Below are 19981 nucleotides of genomic sequence, written 5' to 3'. Positions count from 1 at the left end.
ATCTCAATTCATCTTCTCTCTTATTATTTTCTTCCTTAGCAAAGAATTGAAAGGCAAGAGCAGGGAGCAGCATTTCCAGGGGCGAGTGGCTAGACAAGGAAGGGAGGAGGATCTCTCCCCTTGTTCCAAACATGCAGAGAGCATCACTGTCTTCCCAGCAGGGCAGAGGCAGCAGGCAGGTTAGCGGAGCACAGGCGGACCCCCCTGTGCCAGGAAATCCCTGCGGAAGTCATCACACAAGGTGGCCCAGACCAGCTGTAGTCCCGTTTAGGACAGGAGTCTGTCTGGCAGTCAGTGCCAGTCCCCTCCCTCCTCTTGCCTTTATCAACCCTCCATGGTCCCCCTTCTTTTTTATTGACTCCTTTATTCCCTGATCCCTGCCTCTTGCTGTTTCCCTCTCACCATGCATGGTATCTTCCTCTCTCCTCCTGCTCTCCTCGCTCTCTCTCTCTCTTTTTTTTAATTTCCCATACCCTAGTCCCTCCATTCTTTTCTCCCTTTCTGCATCCCTTAAATATAATCACTGTGTCTAACATATCCCTGCCTTTCTTTAAGTGATGCTTAACCTAAGACACTACTGATGGTCATCAGTAAGCCCATATGGTCATAGGTTAGGAAGTATTTCCCTTATTGGTACTTCTAGCAGTGTTCTTTCCATTCTCTGAGCTAGTTCCATGCCTTGCATTTTCACACAGCTAAAACTCCTTCTCTCCCCTCTACTTACAACAACTTCTTCCACACTCCGTGCGCATATATCACAGTGGTAAAGGCAGACACTCCATAAAATATGGCCGTGTTGAGACTCCAAAGGCAGGAGGGAAGTCCAGATGTTCTCACATTAGGAAATATTAACCTGCTCTACAAGTATGACTTTAATGGTGGGCAATGGCATGGAAATGCAATGAGTGATCTTGCTATTTCCTTTCTGGAAAGCCAGTTTGGAGGCATCTCCTCTCCAGAATTTGCTAGCAGAAAAGGACAGTGATGACTCACAGGTCTTATATGACCGTCTCTACTCATTGACACTCTCTGGGTTGGACAATGATAAGTGAGCCTCACAGATTATTTTAGTGAACCATCACAATTATCCCTTGAATAGATAGAGTTATTCCCACTTTGCAGATGAGAAAACTAAGACGAGAGGAAGTTAGGAACGTGCCCAGGGTCAATCCACTGGGTGATGGTAGAACAAGAAGACAGTGGAAGCAAGTGCTCCTGGAACAGTGTTAAAGTGGAAAGTCTAATTATCCTCCCCAGCATCCTAAGCCGAGGATGCCTTGTGTTCTTCTCTTTTGTGGATCCAATCAGTATTTTCAGCTCATGCCTTTTTCATTGGCAACATGGAGTGAGGAGAGCTTATCTTCACCCACGATAACATGGCGTGTCTGCTATTGGCACATAACCAGGAATGGCCAGAAATCCCTTCCTTTGGCCACAGAACATCCATAGGTGGTTTCAAACATATAGATCTTAGCTGACAGACCACCACTGAGGATCTTTTGGAAGTAGCACAACCTCTCCCTGCCCTGGAACCTGAATCTTTCTCCTCTCCCTTTTGCATGTGCGCATGTTTGCATGTGTGAGCATGTGTGTAGAGACAAGGGGGAGAGATAAGAGAAAGAATGAGAAAATGAGCACACCTAGCCTCTGGCATCCAAACCTCTGATTATCAGTGTGATTATCATTTACTGAATGATATGGGTTAAAAACCCTGCTAGGGATTTTTTTTTTAAACCCACTGTAACCTCTTACCATTATGATGACCTTACAAAGGAAACATTATTCTCCCCATTTTATGAATGATGAAACTGAGGCTTAAAGAGATGAAGAAATTCTCCATAGGCCAAAAGGACAGTGAGCAGGTCCAGGGAGAGCGAGTGCTGCTGTGGCTTACCTGCCTCCAAGTCCCCCACAGGTTGGAAGACCGCCCTAGGAACTCCTTGTGTTCTCATCCTGACTTCAGTTGGTCTGGGGAGTCAGAGAGGTTAACCAAGCTGCTGAAGGTCATACAGCCAGAGGGGCCAGTTCCCACAGGTCCCCCCACGCCCCAAAGCTATTTTGACTTCCTGGGATTAAAAAGAAAGTAGAGAGAAAGACTGAAAAGAAGCCTTGGTCATTTTTTATCGTCTTTGTCCGAGAATTTTTACTTAACACTGATGTAGCATTATTTTCCCTCTTCCTACATCCAGAATTGCAAGCCAACATCAGGGAATGGGAGAAAAATCTATTGAAAACAAGATCCTTGCTACTTTATGGTAATTAAAAGCAATAAATATTCTTGCCCACAATGCTAAAACTCTCAAATAGCCAGTGGGTCAATACTGGTTCCCTGGTTAGGATGGTAATAAATCTTTATTCCTTTTGAGTCAAAATAAGGAAGGGGTTTTATTCATAAATTCCTTGACCTGGGACTGCAGTGTTTTCAGAACAAACACACCTGCAATGAAGAGTTTCTCCAACAAGTGTGTTTACGTGCTCTCTTCCAAACTGCCTGCTCCCCCAAACAAGCTTCTGTGCTCACAGAGTCTCTTTATTAATGCAGAGCAATGTCCTTCTCCTGCACCGTAATGGCCAAGAGGGTTGGGGTGTGACTCCTTCCTCACCACCGTCTTAGACCCGTACAACCTCTGTGCTGGTGGAAAACAGGACTTAACTGTGGACATTTCAAGCTCATCTTCTTTTTCCAAGGCTGTTGTTGACATGAATGACAGTGCTCTAACCCATTATGACTGGTTGGTTTTTTTGTTTGTTTGTTTTGTTTTGTTTTTATTCCAGTCCAATGGCTTGATTATTATCCTTTGGAAAATGAGTGTTTTCCTGAGTTCCTATCTAATATCAGCTTGGTGTTCATCTGTGATCAACATCGCTCATTTAGGAAGCTGGATTGTCTCTGGCCCCTTTGCACATAGAGACATAAAGTCAGACTTTCACACAAACCCAGGGGAAGGTGGAGCTCATGTACTGAGCCTTTCCCTTTGGGGGCAAGTTTGAGGGATGCCATGTGACCTTTGGGAAGCCATTTCATTTTCTGGGCCCCAGTTTGTTGGTTTTAATTTGTACAAATGGACAGGATTCCAGAGCCCTACTATTATTCTGCATTTCGTATCCCCTCCTGCTTGGTAGATCAGTCCTGGAGGGAGAAAAGAACTTGCTAGAAGTCACTGGTTCTTGCCAGGTGAGCCGCTCTGATAAACCCTCTCTTCCTCCCTTTGGCAAGAAGCATGAATCTGCGTCTGCCTCCTTGGAATTTATTTTATATATAAAGCTTATGCTGAGTTCAAGTTGCCTCAAAACACCACTCTTATTGGGGTGACTCGGGGGTGACTTTAACATTTAGCTAACACAGCACAAAGTGTATTAGACGAGCTTAGAGATAAGCACATGAATGTTCATAAGATACACGCACACAAAAACCAGTTAGCATTCTAAAGGTTTCTGGTCCAATTTACTCCTATACAACAATGCGCACTTTATTTTCTATGAGGGAGAAACACCTCGGAGAATAGGTTTGCTGAATAAGATAGACCCTTTTCGTGCTTATTTTTTGAATCATAGGTAAGCTGTGGGATGCTTTATGCTAAAGAGGGCTCAGGGTAAATAGTGAGGAATGTCAAGAGTAAAGGCATATCTGTGAATAACGCTATAGAAAAATTGCTGGCTAAAGTGAAGACTATACAGGAAAACTCATTGCTTGTGTGTCACTGTATTCTTGATCCATTATTCAGTGCCACACTTTTAAATTTGTACCACTTTGCATTATTTTTCTTTGGGAAAACAAGGCCAGGTGAGAAGGGGGGGAATGTATGGAATTTGGAATTCAGGGACAATGGTAGGTCTTAACAATGGATAGGAGGCCAAGTTGGCATTCAGAGGCAACGCAAAGCCTGTGTACTGGTTTCAGTGGAGAAACCGAATGCGGGTCAGAGAATTTAAGATCAATGGCCAAAATTCGCAATGGACCACAGGGCTTATACGTTGTGAGGGGACTCAGCAACCATAGACAGATTTGGGCACAGATCTGACTGCCCAAAACAAAGTCTCAGTGCTTCTACTTATGGAAGAGAAGAGAGAAGAAACAGGTGATGGGAAGATGGGAGGGGGAAGTGACCACCATAGCACAAGCCAACATCATCCCACTTTTGGTTCAAAACCTCATCCTGATGCAGGCGACCTTGAATTCATCGTCTGACCTCCACTCCAATGAGAATCTACCTTATCCTAAAGGGTCAAGAGGGTATTCATGGGTATACCTATATCTATACCTGTACCTAGACTCATTTCAGCTTCTCCTTGAGCATGGAAGAAAGAAACTCGCATTTCAAGAAACCATCATATATGGCAAGCCCCTAAGTGGGGAGTTTTAGAGCATGATTTCAATAAACTTTCAGAGCAGCCCTTACAATATTTATTAGGACACCTGACTCCAATCCTGTCATCTTTTTACACACGATGCATGATTTTTACCCTGAGTTCAGTTGGAGCAGCAGTAGGACTTGAGAAGAGACCTTGCCTCTGGACCGCGAGAGTGCAGAACTACCAGGGACTGAAAGACGAGACCAACAGGCACCAAGTAGGATGGATAATAACTGTTTTGGACTCTGGAGGCTAAGAGGGGTTTGGGTTCCTGCTCCCTCCTCAGTACAAACAATGGTCCCTCCTTCTTCTTCTACTTCAGCAGACAACTTTCAATAAAACTCTTCCATCTCTTCTCCAATTTTGTAAATATTGTTTCCTTGGTGATTTCAATAAAAAATGTTGCTGGAAATCCAAGGTGGAACAGATGCTGTTAGTGGCCTGCCCATATCTCCTTAGATCTTACTCTTTCAGAGGACACTTCTCAACTTCCAAATTCTAGCACCATCATCTCTTTATCTGAGGGCTTTCTCTGGACCCAGACGACTGCTAGACCAATGCACCTAACAACCCCAAAAGGCAAGGAATTAATGTTCCCCTTGGAACATCGCTTAAGCAATGACCAACAGAAACTAGTGCATAAGTACCCCCCAAATTATTTACTTCCCAAGTGAGATAACTTTGATATCTGTGCCCCATACTGGCTCCCAGAGTTGCTTGGTGGGATGAAGCCCCAGTTTCCAATAGTGATAAAATGTTTGATAATCACTCATGAGTAACTGCCTTCCCTTCCTTGTCTTATCCCCCACTGTCTTCTACTGTTTCCTAAAATCACCTCCCAAACAGACTACTTGCATTTGAATCTTTGTCTCACATTCTGTTGGGTGGGTGCATGTGGCCCTTACCAAAAAGTAAAGGCAAGAAAATGGTGCTTCAAGAGCAATTGGCTACCCAAAAACATCTAGAGCAGTAGTTCCCAAACTTACATGATCATCAGAGCCACCTGGGAAGTGTTGGAAAATACACATTCTCAGCCACTACCTCTGGAGTGTGTTTCCATAGGATATGGCTAGGACCCGGGAGTTGAATGCTAAATTGTTCTCTGGGTGATTCTTATGATCAATGCAATCGGGGAGTATATGAGGCAGAATAAAGATCTTCCAAAGTTATCCACACCCTAATGCCAGGAACCTCTGAATATGTTAGCTTGTGTGATGAAGTGGAATTAAGGTAGCATATGGAATTAGGCTTCCTAATGAATTGGCTATAAGATAAGGCATAAGGGAGAGTATCTGTGATTATCCAGGTGGACCCAATGTTATCACAATGGTCCTTAAATATGCAGGAAGGAGATAGAAATGTCAGAACCAGAGAGATGGTAGGATAATAAAGATGTGCCCTATGTTTCTGGCTTTGAAAATGGAATAATGGGACCATGAGCCAAGAAAGGAAGGCAGCCTTTAGCAACTAGAAAAGGTAAGGAAATGGATTCTTCCTTACAGCCTAGAACACAATCCTATGAAACTTTGATTTTTAACTCAGTGAGACCCATTTCACATTCCTAACCTCCAGAACTGTATTATAAATTCACGTCACTTCAATCCACTTAATTTCTGGTAATTTGTTACAGCAGCAATAAGAGACTGATACAGGGAGAAATTATTCTAAGGCAGTACGTCTTGAACTTTAATGTCCATATGAATCATTTGGAAATCCTGTTAAACTATAGATTCTACTTTATAGTAGATCTGGGGTAAAGCTAGAGATTCTGCATTTTGAACAAACTCCCAGGTGTTGTGGATGTTGCTGGTCTGCAGGCTATGCTGGAGCAAGGACAGGCCAGGGTTCCTTGACCTCAGTGCTATTGACATCTTAGCCCAGATAACCCTGTGTTGGAGAGGCTGTCCTGTACATTGTAAGTCTGCAATGGGTGGGATACAAGGAGGGGGAAAGAAAGAACCTCCTGCGCTTCGCAACATGTGTAGCCTCTATCTATTAGATGCCGATGGCAAGCCCTCCCCAGTTGTGACAACCAAAAATGTTTCCAGACAGTGCCAAAGGTCCTCTGGGGCTGAGACTAAAAATGAGAGTGGCTAAGAACCACTGTTCCAGAGAACTGAGGTTTAGAGGACCATTGGTGATGAACAAGGAAATCAAGTAGAGATCAGGGCAGCTGAAGGAGTTAGAAAATCCACATGCAGAGCTATGTGTTTTGTTACAGATTTTAGGATACAGAACTCCGTCAAGGGGAATAATAATTTTCCCTCCGAAAACAAAATAGAAATTTGACAACTTATTTTTTCTAAGATTTATTTATGAGACACAGAGAGAAAGAGAACATAGGGAGGGGTGGTGTACAAGGAGGGGAAGAGAAAGAAAGCAGACTCCTCACTAAGCCTGGAGCCTGATGAAGGGCTCGATCCCATAAGCTCAAGATCATAACCTGAGCCAAAATTTAGAGCTGGACACTTAACCAACTGAGCCAACCAGGTGCCCTGAAATTTGACAACTTAAAATAGATAGACCAACTCCCCCAAAACCACAAACCACCAAAACTCAACCAAGTTGAAATAGACAATTTGAATAGTTCTATACCCATTAAAGAAATTAAATGTATATTTTGAAAGCACCCAAATCAAAATATCCATGCCTACATGGTTCTTCTGTAGAACTCTGCCAATTTTTAAAAAAGATTTTTTTTTATTTATTTTATACAGGAAGAGATATCACAAGTAGGCAGAGAGAGAGGGGGAATCAGGCTCCCTGCTGAGCAGAGAGCCCGATGCCGAGCTTGATCCCAGGACCCTGAGATCATGACCTGAGCCGAAGGTAAAGGCTTAACTGAACCACCCAGGCGCCCCATCTGCCATTTTTTTTTTAAGTGAACACTAATTTTACTCAATCTTTTGCAGAAAATAAAAGAGGAGGGAATATTTTATGAGGTCAGCATTACCCTGATAACAAAACCAAAGATTGTCCAAGAAAAAAAAAAAGGGAAGAAAAATTGCAAGACCAACTCTTCTCATAAATGTAGGTCACAAAATCTACAACAAAATATTAACAAGCTGAATTCAGCAATGTATAAAAAGTTATAAATAAAAAAATATAAAGCATGACCAAGCAGGATTTATTCAAGTAAACAAGGTTCATTCATATTCAAAAATCAATCACTGTTATCCATCATAACAACATACTAACGAAGAAATATCAGATGATCAAATGTCAAAAAACATTTCACAAAAATCCAACATCCATTCATGACAAATGCTCTCAGAAAACTAGGAATATAGGAGAATCCTTTCAACTTGATAAATAAGATCTACAAAACTTAGAGTTAATATTGTCCTCAATGGCAGAAGGCATGAACAGACATTTCTTCAAAGAAGACATACAAATGGCTAACAGACACGTGAAAGAATGTTCACCATCATTAGCCATTAGGGAAATTTAAATGAAAACCACATTGAGATACCACCTTACCCTAATTAGAATAGCAAAAATTGACAAGGCAAGAAACAACAAATATTGGAGAGGATGTGGAGAAAGGGGAACCCTCTTACACTGTTGGTGGGAATGCAAGTTGGTGCAGCCACTTTGGAAAACAGTGTGGAGATTCCTCAAAAAATTAAAAATAGAGCGACCCTACGACCCAGCAATTGTAGTACTGAGTATTTACCTCAAAGATACAGATGTAGTGAAAAGAAGGGTCATATGCACCCCAAAGACCATTGCAGCAATGTCCACAATAGAGCAGAGATGTCGTTCAACAGATGAATGGATAGAGAAGATGTGGTTCATATACACAAGGGAATATTACTCAGCCATTAGAAAGGATGAATACCCAGATTTTGCATCAACATGGATGGGACTAGAGGAGATTATGCTGAGTGAAATAAGACAAGCAGAGAAAGTCAATTATCATCTGGTTTCATTTACTTGTGGAACATAAGGAATAGCATGGAGGACATTAGGAGAAGGAAAGGAAAAATGAAAGGAAGGAAATTGGAGGGGGAGATGAACCATGAGAGACTGTGGACCCTGAGAAACAAACTGAAGGTTTTAGAGGGGAGGGGTGTGGGGGGATGGGTTGGCCTGGTGATGACTATTAAGGAGGGCATGTGTTGTAAGGAGCACTGGGTGTTATCCACAAACAATGAATCTTGGAACACTACATCAAAAACTAATGCTGTACTGTATGGTGACTAACATAACAATAAAAAAAAAATGGTGAAACAACAAATGATTTCCCCATAAGACTGGAACAAGGCAATGTGGTCCACTTTCACTACCCTTATTCAAAATACTATGGAAAGTTCTAGCCAGTGCAATGAGGCCAGAAAAGAAATTCAAAGGCATACAAATTGGAAATGAATAAATAAAACTTTCTCTATTTGCTAAAGACATGATGGTCTACACAGAAAATTCTGAGGAATTTACAAATCACTAGGACTAATAAATGAATTCAGTATAGGCATGGGAGACAAGATCCACACTCAAAAATCATTCATATTTCTACAGATTATTAATGAACATGTAGAAACAGAAAGTAAAAACACAACACTATATATAATTGCTCCAAATAGAATGAAATAATTAGGTATTAATCCAACAAAACATGCACAAAATTAATACACTGAAAATTATAAAATGTTGCTGGAGGAAATCAAAGAAGAACTAAATGAATGGAAAGACATAATGCTCTGTGAAAGACCCAGGGAGAGAGGATGACATGACAAGGTACCAACTGGGAGAAAATATTTGCAAGCCACATAGCCAACAAAGGACTTGTATCTAGAATATGTAAGGATGTCTCAAAATACAACAATTAAAACAAAACAATCCAATTAGAAAATGGGCAAAAAACATACACAGACATATCACCGAACACATAAGATGTTCAGCATCATTAACTATTTTTTTTTAAGATTTTATTTATTTGACAGAGATCACAAGCAGGCAGAGAGGCAGGCAGAGAGGGAGAGGGGGAAGCAGGCTCCCTGCTGAGCAGAGAGCCCAATGCGGGGCTCGATCCCAGAATCCTGGGATCATGACCTGAGCCGAAGGCAGAGGCTTTAACCCACTGAACTACCCAGGCATCCCGCATCATTAACTATTAAGGTTAGTGCAAATTAAAACTAAAATGAGGTATCTCTACACACCCCAAATGGCTAAAATTTAAAAAGAAAAGTGATACACCAAATGATGGCAAGGAGGCAGAGAAACTAATTGATTTATATCTCACTAGTGAGAATTAAATTTGTAAAGTCACTCTGGAAATAAGTATGGCATTTTTCAATCAGTTTAATCTTATGCTTACCAAACAAGCCAGCAATTAAATTTGAACATAGATTCCAGAGAAATGAAAACAAGTTTACACAAAAACCTGTATATGAATGTTCAAACAGTTTTATTCTTAATATTATTATATATTCATAATAGTCCAAGCTTAGAAACAACCCAAATGTCCTTCAACAAGTGAATGATTAAAAAACTCTAATATAGCCATACTAGAGAATACTATTGACTGATTCACACAATGGCTTAGATAGATCTCAGGGGAATTATGTTTCGTAAAAGAAGCCAACCTTTTAAGGTTACATTTTATATAATTTCATTTATATAAGGCAAATTAATAAAATTATAGTGACAGAGAACAGGTTAAGGTTCGCCAGGGTTTAGAGAGGGAAGAGGGATGGAGGGACAGAGGAGGCCGGTTATTTGGTGGATTTTCCTTGGAGACTGGTATGTTCCACAGGGATGGCAGGATTTGACCTTGGGAAAAATACGGTTTCTAGGACCATGGCCTTTAGGGACAATGGGACATGTGAAGACTGAATGAAGGTCATATAATCAGATGATGTGAATGAACTTCATAGGTTGGAGAAAGTACCTTAGAGCAGGAGAGAATGCCAATCCTGTCTCCCATGTGGTAAGAGGCAGACCACGTCCCATAAATAAGAGCAGTGTTTTCCAAATGATAGTAATCTCTACCTGATCATCAAGATACTTGCCTTATCTATACCCTACCTCTATTATTATATATTCAGTCTCTTTGTTCACATTGGCTCAGGTCTAAGATGATAAATATTTGCATAAAATAAGAATTCTGCTTGTGTACTACCTAAAGCCATCTGGTGCCCCATCAGTCATACATAACATAGTTCGCAAAAGAGAGAGAGAGGAAGAGAGAGAGAGGGCAAAAGGCATTCTGAGCAAGATGGCCTTGAGCTGGAGCACAAAAGCATGAGGGCTCAGGATATATTCATAGCCAAGAGTGACAGGAGCACAGGGTGCTTGCAGGAGGAAAGGGCAGGAGATGTACTTGGTGATGAAGCTGGCAAAGAAAGGTCAGGGGCAGACTGAGAAGGAAGAGATTGGAATAATCACAGTCCATTCCACTCCTTTTGTTATCTCTTGCTCAGGCAGAAGGACTGGGCAAGTGTCCTGGGGACTGCGTGTTCTCATTCTCTCCCTCTGCTGCAAAAGTGCAAGCAGTCATGTGTAGCTGTGTTAACACTACACGAGGAAAACCAATCCCCCAGTCCCTTCCGGCTGCACACCTCACCGCCTCCACTGCTTCCATACGCTGATTTGCATCCAGGCAGGTTGTGTAAACAAGGCTGTTAGGGGAATATAAATAACCACAGCCTGGACTGTGGTTCAATCTTCTGGTCTGGGGAAATCAGAATTTCCACTTATCTCCCATGCCAAGGTGGAGCCTCTTAACTGCTCACCGGGTTCTCACCCTCTCCCTCCCCAGATGCCAGTGCTAATCCTTATTACTGGATGGCTTCCTCCCGCCTGGCTCCTCCTCCACTCCTGCCTTCACAACCAGATACTAACTCTCTGGGTTGTCAAACAGAACTGGGCTCTGTGCTCACTTTGCTTGGGAGGCCTGGGCAGGCAAAAAAAAGACTATGTTCCCTTAAGAGACATTCCCTGTCTATGCCTTGCCCTTTTCAAGGTCATGAACTAAATCTTATTCAATCACATGCCCCCCCACCCTCCACCACGACTGGTCCAGTGTCTGGTTCCTGTAGCTGGAGATGAACAGCAGAGTCATTCAGAATCTATTCAGCCTTGGGTCTAAGTCCAACTCTAGCTCTACTGCAGTGTGACCTGAGGCAAGTCACTTAACCTTTCTGGGCAGTTATTTTATTTTCATCTACAAGTACAGATAATAATTGCGCTTACACCTTAGGATTATTGGGCCAAGGAAATTTAAGGGCATATGCTAAGTGCTCAGCATATTTCTGGGATATAGTATGTGTTAAACAGGTTGTAAGTACTTTGAGTCCTGCTCTGATGACATTGTTATTCATGATGATGATAATGATGGTGATGATAGTTCCTGCTCACTGCATTGATTCCAAGTGTTGACACCTATACCCCATGTCTCTAAAGACCCATTTCTAAGATTTTAGACAGGAGATGAGAGGGACACAGAATAACTGAGAGACATCTTCATGGTGATGGTGGAAAGCCATGGCCTGGAGCAGGAAGATTCAAACCCTAACAGAACCACTTAAAAGTGACAAGACTTCTATCAAGTTCTTTCAATTGTAGATCCATCATCCTTAACGCTAGAATCCCAGTAACTCACCTCTTGGGGTTTGTTTGAGGACTCAGCTCGATGACAGTTTGGAAATCTCTGCATTGAGAGGTCTATCTTTCAAGATTCAGATGGTAGCAGAGGAGAGGAAACACCATGGAGATGAAAACTTCACTCTGCCCCAGGCAGCACATAGCCACTTGGCTCCTTTGCTGATGTTTGTAGAGCTCCCTTCATAATTATTTCTGGATCCTGCCTCTGCTCACCCCAGCCCCCCTCTCCCTCACCACACGCCAGCCACGTGGGCATTTTTCCTGCTCTTTGAACACTTCCAGTTCATTCCACTTCAAGGTCTTTGCTCTTGTTCCTCTTTCTCCAACTAGAGCACCTCCCCCCAGCACAGGACATGGCTGGCTCCTTTGAGCCATTTACAGCTTGATCCAAATATTACTCCTTGAACCTCCTTCCCCAATGCCTAAATCAAGAATGTCCTGAGTCCTTTCTGTCACCTGGTCCTTTTTCATTTTCAGCATGACACTTATAATCTGAACCTGTCACCTTTACTCACTGAATTATTTGTTGTCTCTGTCTCCTCTCCTGGAAGTGAAGTTGCCCGAGGGCAGGAACTTTGCATGCTTCTTCAGTGCTCTATCCGGTGCCTGGGACATCCCGGGTTGCTCCAAATATGGGTGTTGAGGGGTCTGTGTTGGGCAGTAGAGGGACAGAGGAGAAGGAAGTATACTTTCCTTGGAGAAAGTTGCCATCTCGATAAGGTTCTAAGTTTCACTCAGATTAAATGAGGCACGATACCACGCGTTGGGAAGAGGCGAAGTCAATCGTCCAAGCTCCACTGGTGTGTGGCGCCTGTGCAGCACGCTGTCTTTTTCCATCTGGACATGAGCACCCAAAAGAAAAAATATATATATTATTACCAGTGGCGCTACTCACCTCATATTATTTAATGGGACATAAACAGTGGAAGGAAGGGAAACGGTACAAATGGAAAAGGCCTCGTGAGAACAGTGTCACCTGTATCACAAGCATGCGGTCAGAGTCCCTCCGAGTTGGAGCTCTTTGTCCTGCGGCAGCTGCGATGCTAAGCACTTAGGTATTCTCTTCTCCCTCCTACTTATCCTCCCCCTCCTCCTCATCTTCATCTCCATTGTGCAGGTAAAGAGGGGAGTCCCTCACTTCTAAAACCCATTATATTAGCTACAGCAGTCTGCCTTTGCTGCTTCTGCTAACTGAGCTCTCCTACTGTAATTTGGTAATTCTGTATCCCTGCTCTGGACACGTCCCAATTTTAAGCACACAAAACTAAAAACTACATCCTTCAAACAACTATGTTTTAGAAAGAAGCAGCAGGAGGAGGAAGTAACATTATTTACTTCAAGATGTCCTATGTGAGGGTCTAAGAAAACAGTGTTTTCATGGAGTCCATTGCTATGCCAAGATAAACATTCACTCAGATAAATATGTCTTTTCTTTGGTCACATAATATAGACTATATTGTATTCTTCTTTCCCTTTCCCCCTTAGCTACCAGGGAACTCAGAAGGAAGTTCAATATCTGATCCTAGAAAGTGTATTCACTGATTCATTCATTCACTCATTCAGTAATGAGTAACAACAAAAACAAAAGCAACAACTATACACACGTGCATAGATACAAAGATAAATATATAGCAAAGATAAAAATATACATAGTGTTTATATATAAGCACTGTGTTAGCAAAGTAGATCCACTAGAAGCCTGACAAACATTCATCCTCTGCTCATTTTAATTTGTCTAACTTTGTGTTTACATTTATTTGACCTGTTCTCTTTCTTAAATTTGCCCTTAAAGTACTTAGGAGGAATTGGTAGAGTATCAACCTTTAAGTGAGGGAAGTCATACCATTACATCATAACGACACAGAAAGAAGGGTAGTTTGACCTCACAAGTTCCAGTGAGACAGAAGCACATGTATAGCATTTTATTTTTTATTTTTTTAAAGATTTTGTTTATTTATTTGACAGACAGATCACAAGTAGGCAGAGAGGCAGGCAGAGAGAGAGGAAGGGAAGCAGGCTCCCTGCCCAGCAGAAAGCCCAATGCAAGGCTCGATCACAGGACCCTGAGATCATGACCTGAGCCGAAGGCAGAGTCTTTAACCCACTGAGCCACCCAGGTGCCCCATGTATAGTGTTTTATGCATGTGATTTCATTTTTTGACATCAAAGTCCATTTCTTAAGAGCAGTCTTATAAGCCAGAGAAGCCCAGAAACTCATGCTTTTTCAGAGCTGGAGCCAAGTTGGATTTCTCAGTCAAGTGAGGATATTAAGTAAATACTGACCAATTCAGGAGAAGTGTATTTGCTGAGATGCTGTGCGTGGCTGGGAATGGGGGAATGTATGTTCCATTACTGGGTGACAACAGACAGCTCTTCCATACCAATCGGTTGCCAACTCCCATCTCATAGAGCCTGAGAGGACTCCTGGCCCATCTTCAGTACCCCAACCTCGGTTCCTACTTGCTGAACTATCACTGCAGCTTCCTGTCCCTGGTCTCCTCAGCACCCAACGCCTGAGTGCCACTCTCTGCCACTTTGATCTCTCGCATGCCATTCCCTTATGCAAACAATCCCTTTGGTTTCCAAGAATGGCATCTGGGTTTCTCAGCTGAGTGTTCATAATCCTTCAAAACCAGTCCCACCAAGCAGACCATCCTCAACTCACCCATCCTCTGTGGACCAGCTGGTGGTCCTGTTGTCTAGAGAGAGAAGAGATGGCTGGGAACCCAAGCCCAGAATCTTCTGGCAACTGCCTACTAGGAGTGCAGTTTCCAGAAGCAGAAGAACAAAAGGCTAAGGGGCTCGGGCTGTAAAGCCCAATGTTTTACTATTCGCTGCTGGCCGGGTAAGCCTCAGACTGCCTTGCACACAATACCTAGATTTTTCTCCTCAATTAAATGGGAATAATAATAGGACCTAACTCACAGGATGTTTTTGTGAAGATTAAATTAGAAAATGCATATGAAATGCTTAGCCCGGTGCCTGACATATGGTTAGAGCTCAGTATATGTCAGCTATGATTATGCTTCTCTTATAAGAATTTGCTTCCAGATCTCTGCGGACTCCCAGCTCTGCTGAACATGCCAGACTTGATGTAAAATCTGAAGGGCTCTAGTCTACTTCAGGCCTATGGTATTAACTCAAAGTCGACTCAAGCCCACGCTGGAGCCCTCTTCTGGTCCACACCCTAGTCCCATCCCTTGACAACCCACCATTTCCATGGCACTGGGAAGCATAGAAATCTCAAGTGAAGACAGATCTCATCTACTGGGTAAAGAGAAGGGGGTTGTTCCTAAGATGTAGAGCCACCACACCAGAACAACTGGGCCTCCCTGCAAGAGGAAAGTCCAAGTCTGACTTCCTATAGCAGCTGCATGAACCGAAAGAGGATGTATCCACAAGTCAAACATGCACTCGAGAGCCAGGAACTTACTACCACCGTTTGACCTGCAGGAGGTTTCCTTGTCTGTATGTGATGCCATAATGCCTTTACCCTTCCCCACGTACGTTTGAGCTCCTCCTCTTCCTATGAGGAGAGAAGGCTGAATCCCCCTAACCCCATTGCCCCATAAACCACGCAGGTTTAGAACCTGTCACTAATGTTCATACTAGGCAGGATTATGTCAATAACTCTTTACTGGAGATTCTCATTCACCTTAAAACATCCAGCTCTCATTCATTCATTTATTTAACCCATGATTAGTGAGCCTTTATTGGGTGGAAGAAACTAAATGAGATCAGGTAATACAATGCTGAACAGAATAGGCGCAGTTACTGATCTCAGGGAGGTCACGAAAACAACGTAGAAGAGAGAGAAACAAACATGTGAAAAATACAGAAGTAAAAGGTATGATACCTGCTAGAAATGAAATTCCCTGAATGGCCTAATGAGAACCATAGAGGAAGTGCAACGTGTATGGGTAGGCGAGAGTATCAGAAGGATTCCCTGGGGAGTAAAATTTAAGCTGAGACCCAAAAGGCAAATAGAGTCAGATAGTTGAAGGAAGAAGGCAAGGGTTTCAAACAGAGGAAACAGCATGTGCAAAGGCCGTGAGGATGGCGTCAAAGAAAACCATCCGAGGCTAGAAAGCAGTGGGCAGAGGGCATAGTGGCAGAAAAGGACCCTGAAGAGGGAGAGATTCCAGGGGAAGGTGTCTTATATAATAAAGTTCAAAACACAGTTTGAATGTCACTTGCTCTGGGGAGTTCTTCCAGGCTGCCACCCTCCCATGAGAAATTACTGTCCTTCTGGGGCATAGATCTGTGTTATTTGTTTTATAGTGTATGTGGGCAATGTTGTGCAGGTCTATCTTCCTTTTCCTGGAACACAAGGAACCTTACTAAGGCAAGGAATTCATCTTCTTTATCTCTGCTCCTCCCTTCCTTCTTACAAATGCCCAGGACAAAATGACTATTCAACACATGTCTGCTGCTTTTTTTTTTTTTTTTTAAGACACAGCATCAAAGTCTAAGTGACTTAGAACACAGAGAAAAGATTTTTAAAATAATGCAATCACAATGTTTGCCATTCTTATGGGATGATGTGTCCCGTGTTTCCTTACTATTGGCCATCACAGTTTTTTTTTCTTTTCTTTCCAGCCCTGTTGCCTAATCAATTTGTATTAATGTTTCTGAAGCTGTGCCACTACCAGTAACCACCATGCAACTAATAACTTGACTCAAAGCTGACCATTTTACAGGAGGGAGCCACTGAGTGCTCCAAAGTTGGATAAATAATGAATCTCCACAGGGCATTTAGAAGCTTGTAATTTAAAAACAAAATATCGGCCATAGATAGAATCACCTTGGAGGACCAGCTCTGGATATCTTTCTACAAAGTAATTCTTGTGAGTATGGAATTCATTTTCCCCAGGCACTGAGCCCGGTGACAAGATAGCTGGTGTGGCGAGGTGGCTCTAAGATTGGACAATTCCTCCAGCTGGCCACTGACCTTGCCTGAATATTCCCGTTGGCTGTGGGACAATCTAAGCAGAAAGTCAGTTTTTATTCTGAAAGGTCAAGGATCAGAATATGGGATGAGGCACCATTTCCCCAGTGTTTTATGGAACACCGGTATCCCATTTAATAGAAATGTGTACTTCATACCAGCAAATAATGTATGGTCCAAAAATTTTTGATTCAAACAAACAAAGAAACTATAGTATTTTTTTCTTCGCATCTTCTTTTTTTTTTTTTTTAAGATTTTGTATATTTATTTGACAGACGGAGATCACAAGTAGGCAGAGAGGCAGGCGGGAGGTGAGGGGGAAGGGAGCAGGCTCCCTGCTGAGCAGAGAACGCAATGCAGGGCTCCATCCCAGGACCTTGGGATCATGACCTGAGACGAAGGCAGAGGCTTTAACCCACTGAGCCACCATAGTTAAGCTCTTCAAGTCTTTTAAGAGCCTTTGATATTCTGATATGATGAATTATGAATTACAGCGATGGGAATACAGTATGCAGCGTTTCCCAAATATGATTGAACCACAGATTATTTTTTCAATATATATCCATCACCATGGCTCATAACCATGACCGGAGCAGTCACATGGTCTGAATATTTTAGTCCCTACAGTAACCACATAAAATGGAAACATCCCAGGCTTTAGATTTAGAAGGCCTGGGTTCAAGTCCCTGATGAGTCATATAAAAATGTGCTCTTATTAAGCATATCACCTAACCTTGAAGCCACAATTTCCTTACCTGTAAAGGAAAGTGAAGTCATCAGTTCCAATTTCACTAGCTTAATGAGATAATTAAATATGTTAATAGGTATTAAAGTGCTTTTAAGAAATGTAAGTACCATGTAATTTTTGTTTTTATTACTAATGAAGTTGAATATACATTATGCTGTCTATACTACCCAAGGCAATCTATGCATTCAATGCAATCCTGATCAAAATAACACCAGCATTTTTCACGGACCTGGAACAATCGTAAATCTTAAAGTTTTTATGGAACCAGAAAAGACCTCAAATAGCCAGAGGAATGTTGAAAAAGAAAATCAAAGCTGATAGCATCATAATTCCAGACTTCAAGCTGCACTACAAAGCTGTAATCATCAAGACAGTATGGTACTGGCACAAAAACAGACACAGAGATCAATGGAACAGAATGGAGAACCCAGAAATGGATCCATAACTATACGGTCCATTATTCTTTTTTTTTTTTATGGTCCATTATTCTTCAACAAAGCATGAAAAAACAACCAATGAGAAAAAAAGACAGTCTCTTCAACACATGGTTTTGGGAAAATTGAACAGAAACATGCAGAAGAATGAAACTGGACCATTTTCTTACATCATACACAAAAATAAGTTCAAAATGAATGAAAGACTTAAATGTGAGACAGGAAACCATCAACATCTTAGAGGAGAACACAGGCAGCAACCTCTGTGGCCTCAGACTCAGCAACTGCTTGCTAAACATATCTCCAAAGGCAAGGGAAACAACGACAAAAATGAACTATTGAGACTTCAAGATAAAAAGCTTCTGCACAGCAAAAGAAACAAACAACAAAACTAAAAGGCAACCTACAGAATGGAAGAAGATATTTGCAGATGACATATTGGATAAAGAGCTAGTATCTAAAATCTATAAAGAACCTACTAATCTTAACATCCCAAAAATAATCTAGTCAAGAAATGGGCAGACGACATGAGAAGACATTTCTCCGAAGAATATATCCAAATGGCCAACAGACACATGAAAAAAATGCTCAACATCACTCCACACCAGGGAAACACAAATCAAAACCATAGTGAGTTACCACCTCACACCAGTCAGAATGACTAAAACTAACAACTCCGGAAACAACTAATGTTGGTGAGGATGCGGAGAAAGGGGAATCCTCTTACACTGTTGGTGGAAATGCAAACTGGTGCAGCCACTCTGGAAAACGGTATGGAGTTTCCTTAAAAAGTTAACAGAGGAACTACTCTACAACCCAGCAATTGCACTACAAGGTATTTATACAAAGGATACAAGAATACTGATTTGAAAGGGCACAGGCACCCCAATATTTATAGCAGCATTATGAACAACAGCTAAACTATGGGAAGAGCCCAGATGTCCATTGACTGATGAATGGATAAAGAAGTTGTGAGATATATATATATATAGATAGATATCTATCTATATATATATCACCCACCAAAAGAATGAAGTCTTGCCATACACAATGATGTGGGTAGAACTAGAGTGTATTATGCTAAACGAAATAAATCAGAGAAAGACAAATATCATATAATTTCACTCATATGTAGGATTTAGGGAGAAAAATGAACATAGGGAAAGGGAAGGAAAAATAACATAAGATAAAAATAGAGAGGGATGCAAACCATAGGAGACTCTTAACTATAGAGAACAAACTGAGGGTTGTTGGAGGAGAAGTTGGTGGTAGGATGAGGTAGCTGGGTAATGGGCATTAAGAAGGGCACCTGTGATGAGCACTGGGTGTTGTAGGCAACTGATGAATCACTGAATTCTATTCCTGAAACTAAAAAATGTTTTAAAATAAATAAATAAATAAAGTTCAATTGTGACGTTTCAGAGAACAGTGATAGCAAACTTACCAGAGATGGAGATTTCAGGTAGAATCTAGGAACTCAACAAGGCAGTGAGAGGACCATCAGCCCATCATAGACTCGTGTGACCTACCTGTCAGGAACATGGAGTGTTCCATCTGGTGCTGTTGCTTCCGACCATTTGAATCCATCGAGATTCTGTCCTAAGGCAGCTCATGCCTACCCATGTGGCAAAGTCATTTAGACTTAACAGGAGCTGAGATTTATCCAATAAGGAACTACCATGGCTTACTTGGAAGGTCAAGTCTGTATGAAACAGCACACAGTTAGAAGTTTGAAGTTTGATGTCTGTCAGGAGCTTTTAAGGATGAGATTGAGTCTGGCTATTTGGTTTTCTAGACCAGGTATTTGGACCTGCAACTGTGTGTATCACTAGCATATCTGCTTTCTTTAAAGTCTCTGGTAAGAGGATTGCAAGAAAAATTACTTATTCTTTG

General features: G+C 41.9%; 1 pseudogene; it reads right to left on the bottom strand.

Moving 5' to 3' along the window:
• The window catches only part of LOC123952545, a 140010-nt pseudogene extending 120335 nt beyond the window's left edge, over positions 1 to 19675 (bottom strand).
• Positions 19676 to 19981: the final 306 nt, after the last annotated feature.

Source organism: Meles meles, chromosome 11 (genome assembly GCF_922984935.1).
Source record: "Meles meles chromosome 11, mMelMel3.1 paternal haplotype, whole genome shotgun sequence".
In the NCBI taxonomy this organism is placed as follows: domain Eukaryota; kingdom Metazoa; phylum Chordata; class Mammalia; order Carnivora; family Mustelidae; genus Meles; species Meles meles.
This window is presented reverse-complemented; position numbering and strand designations above follow the sequence as displayed.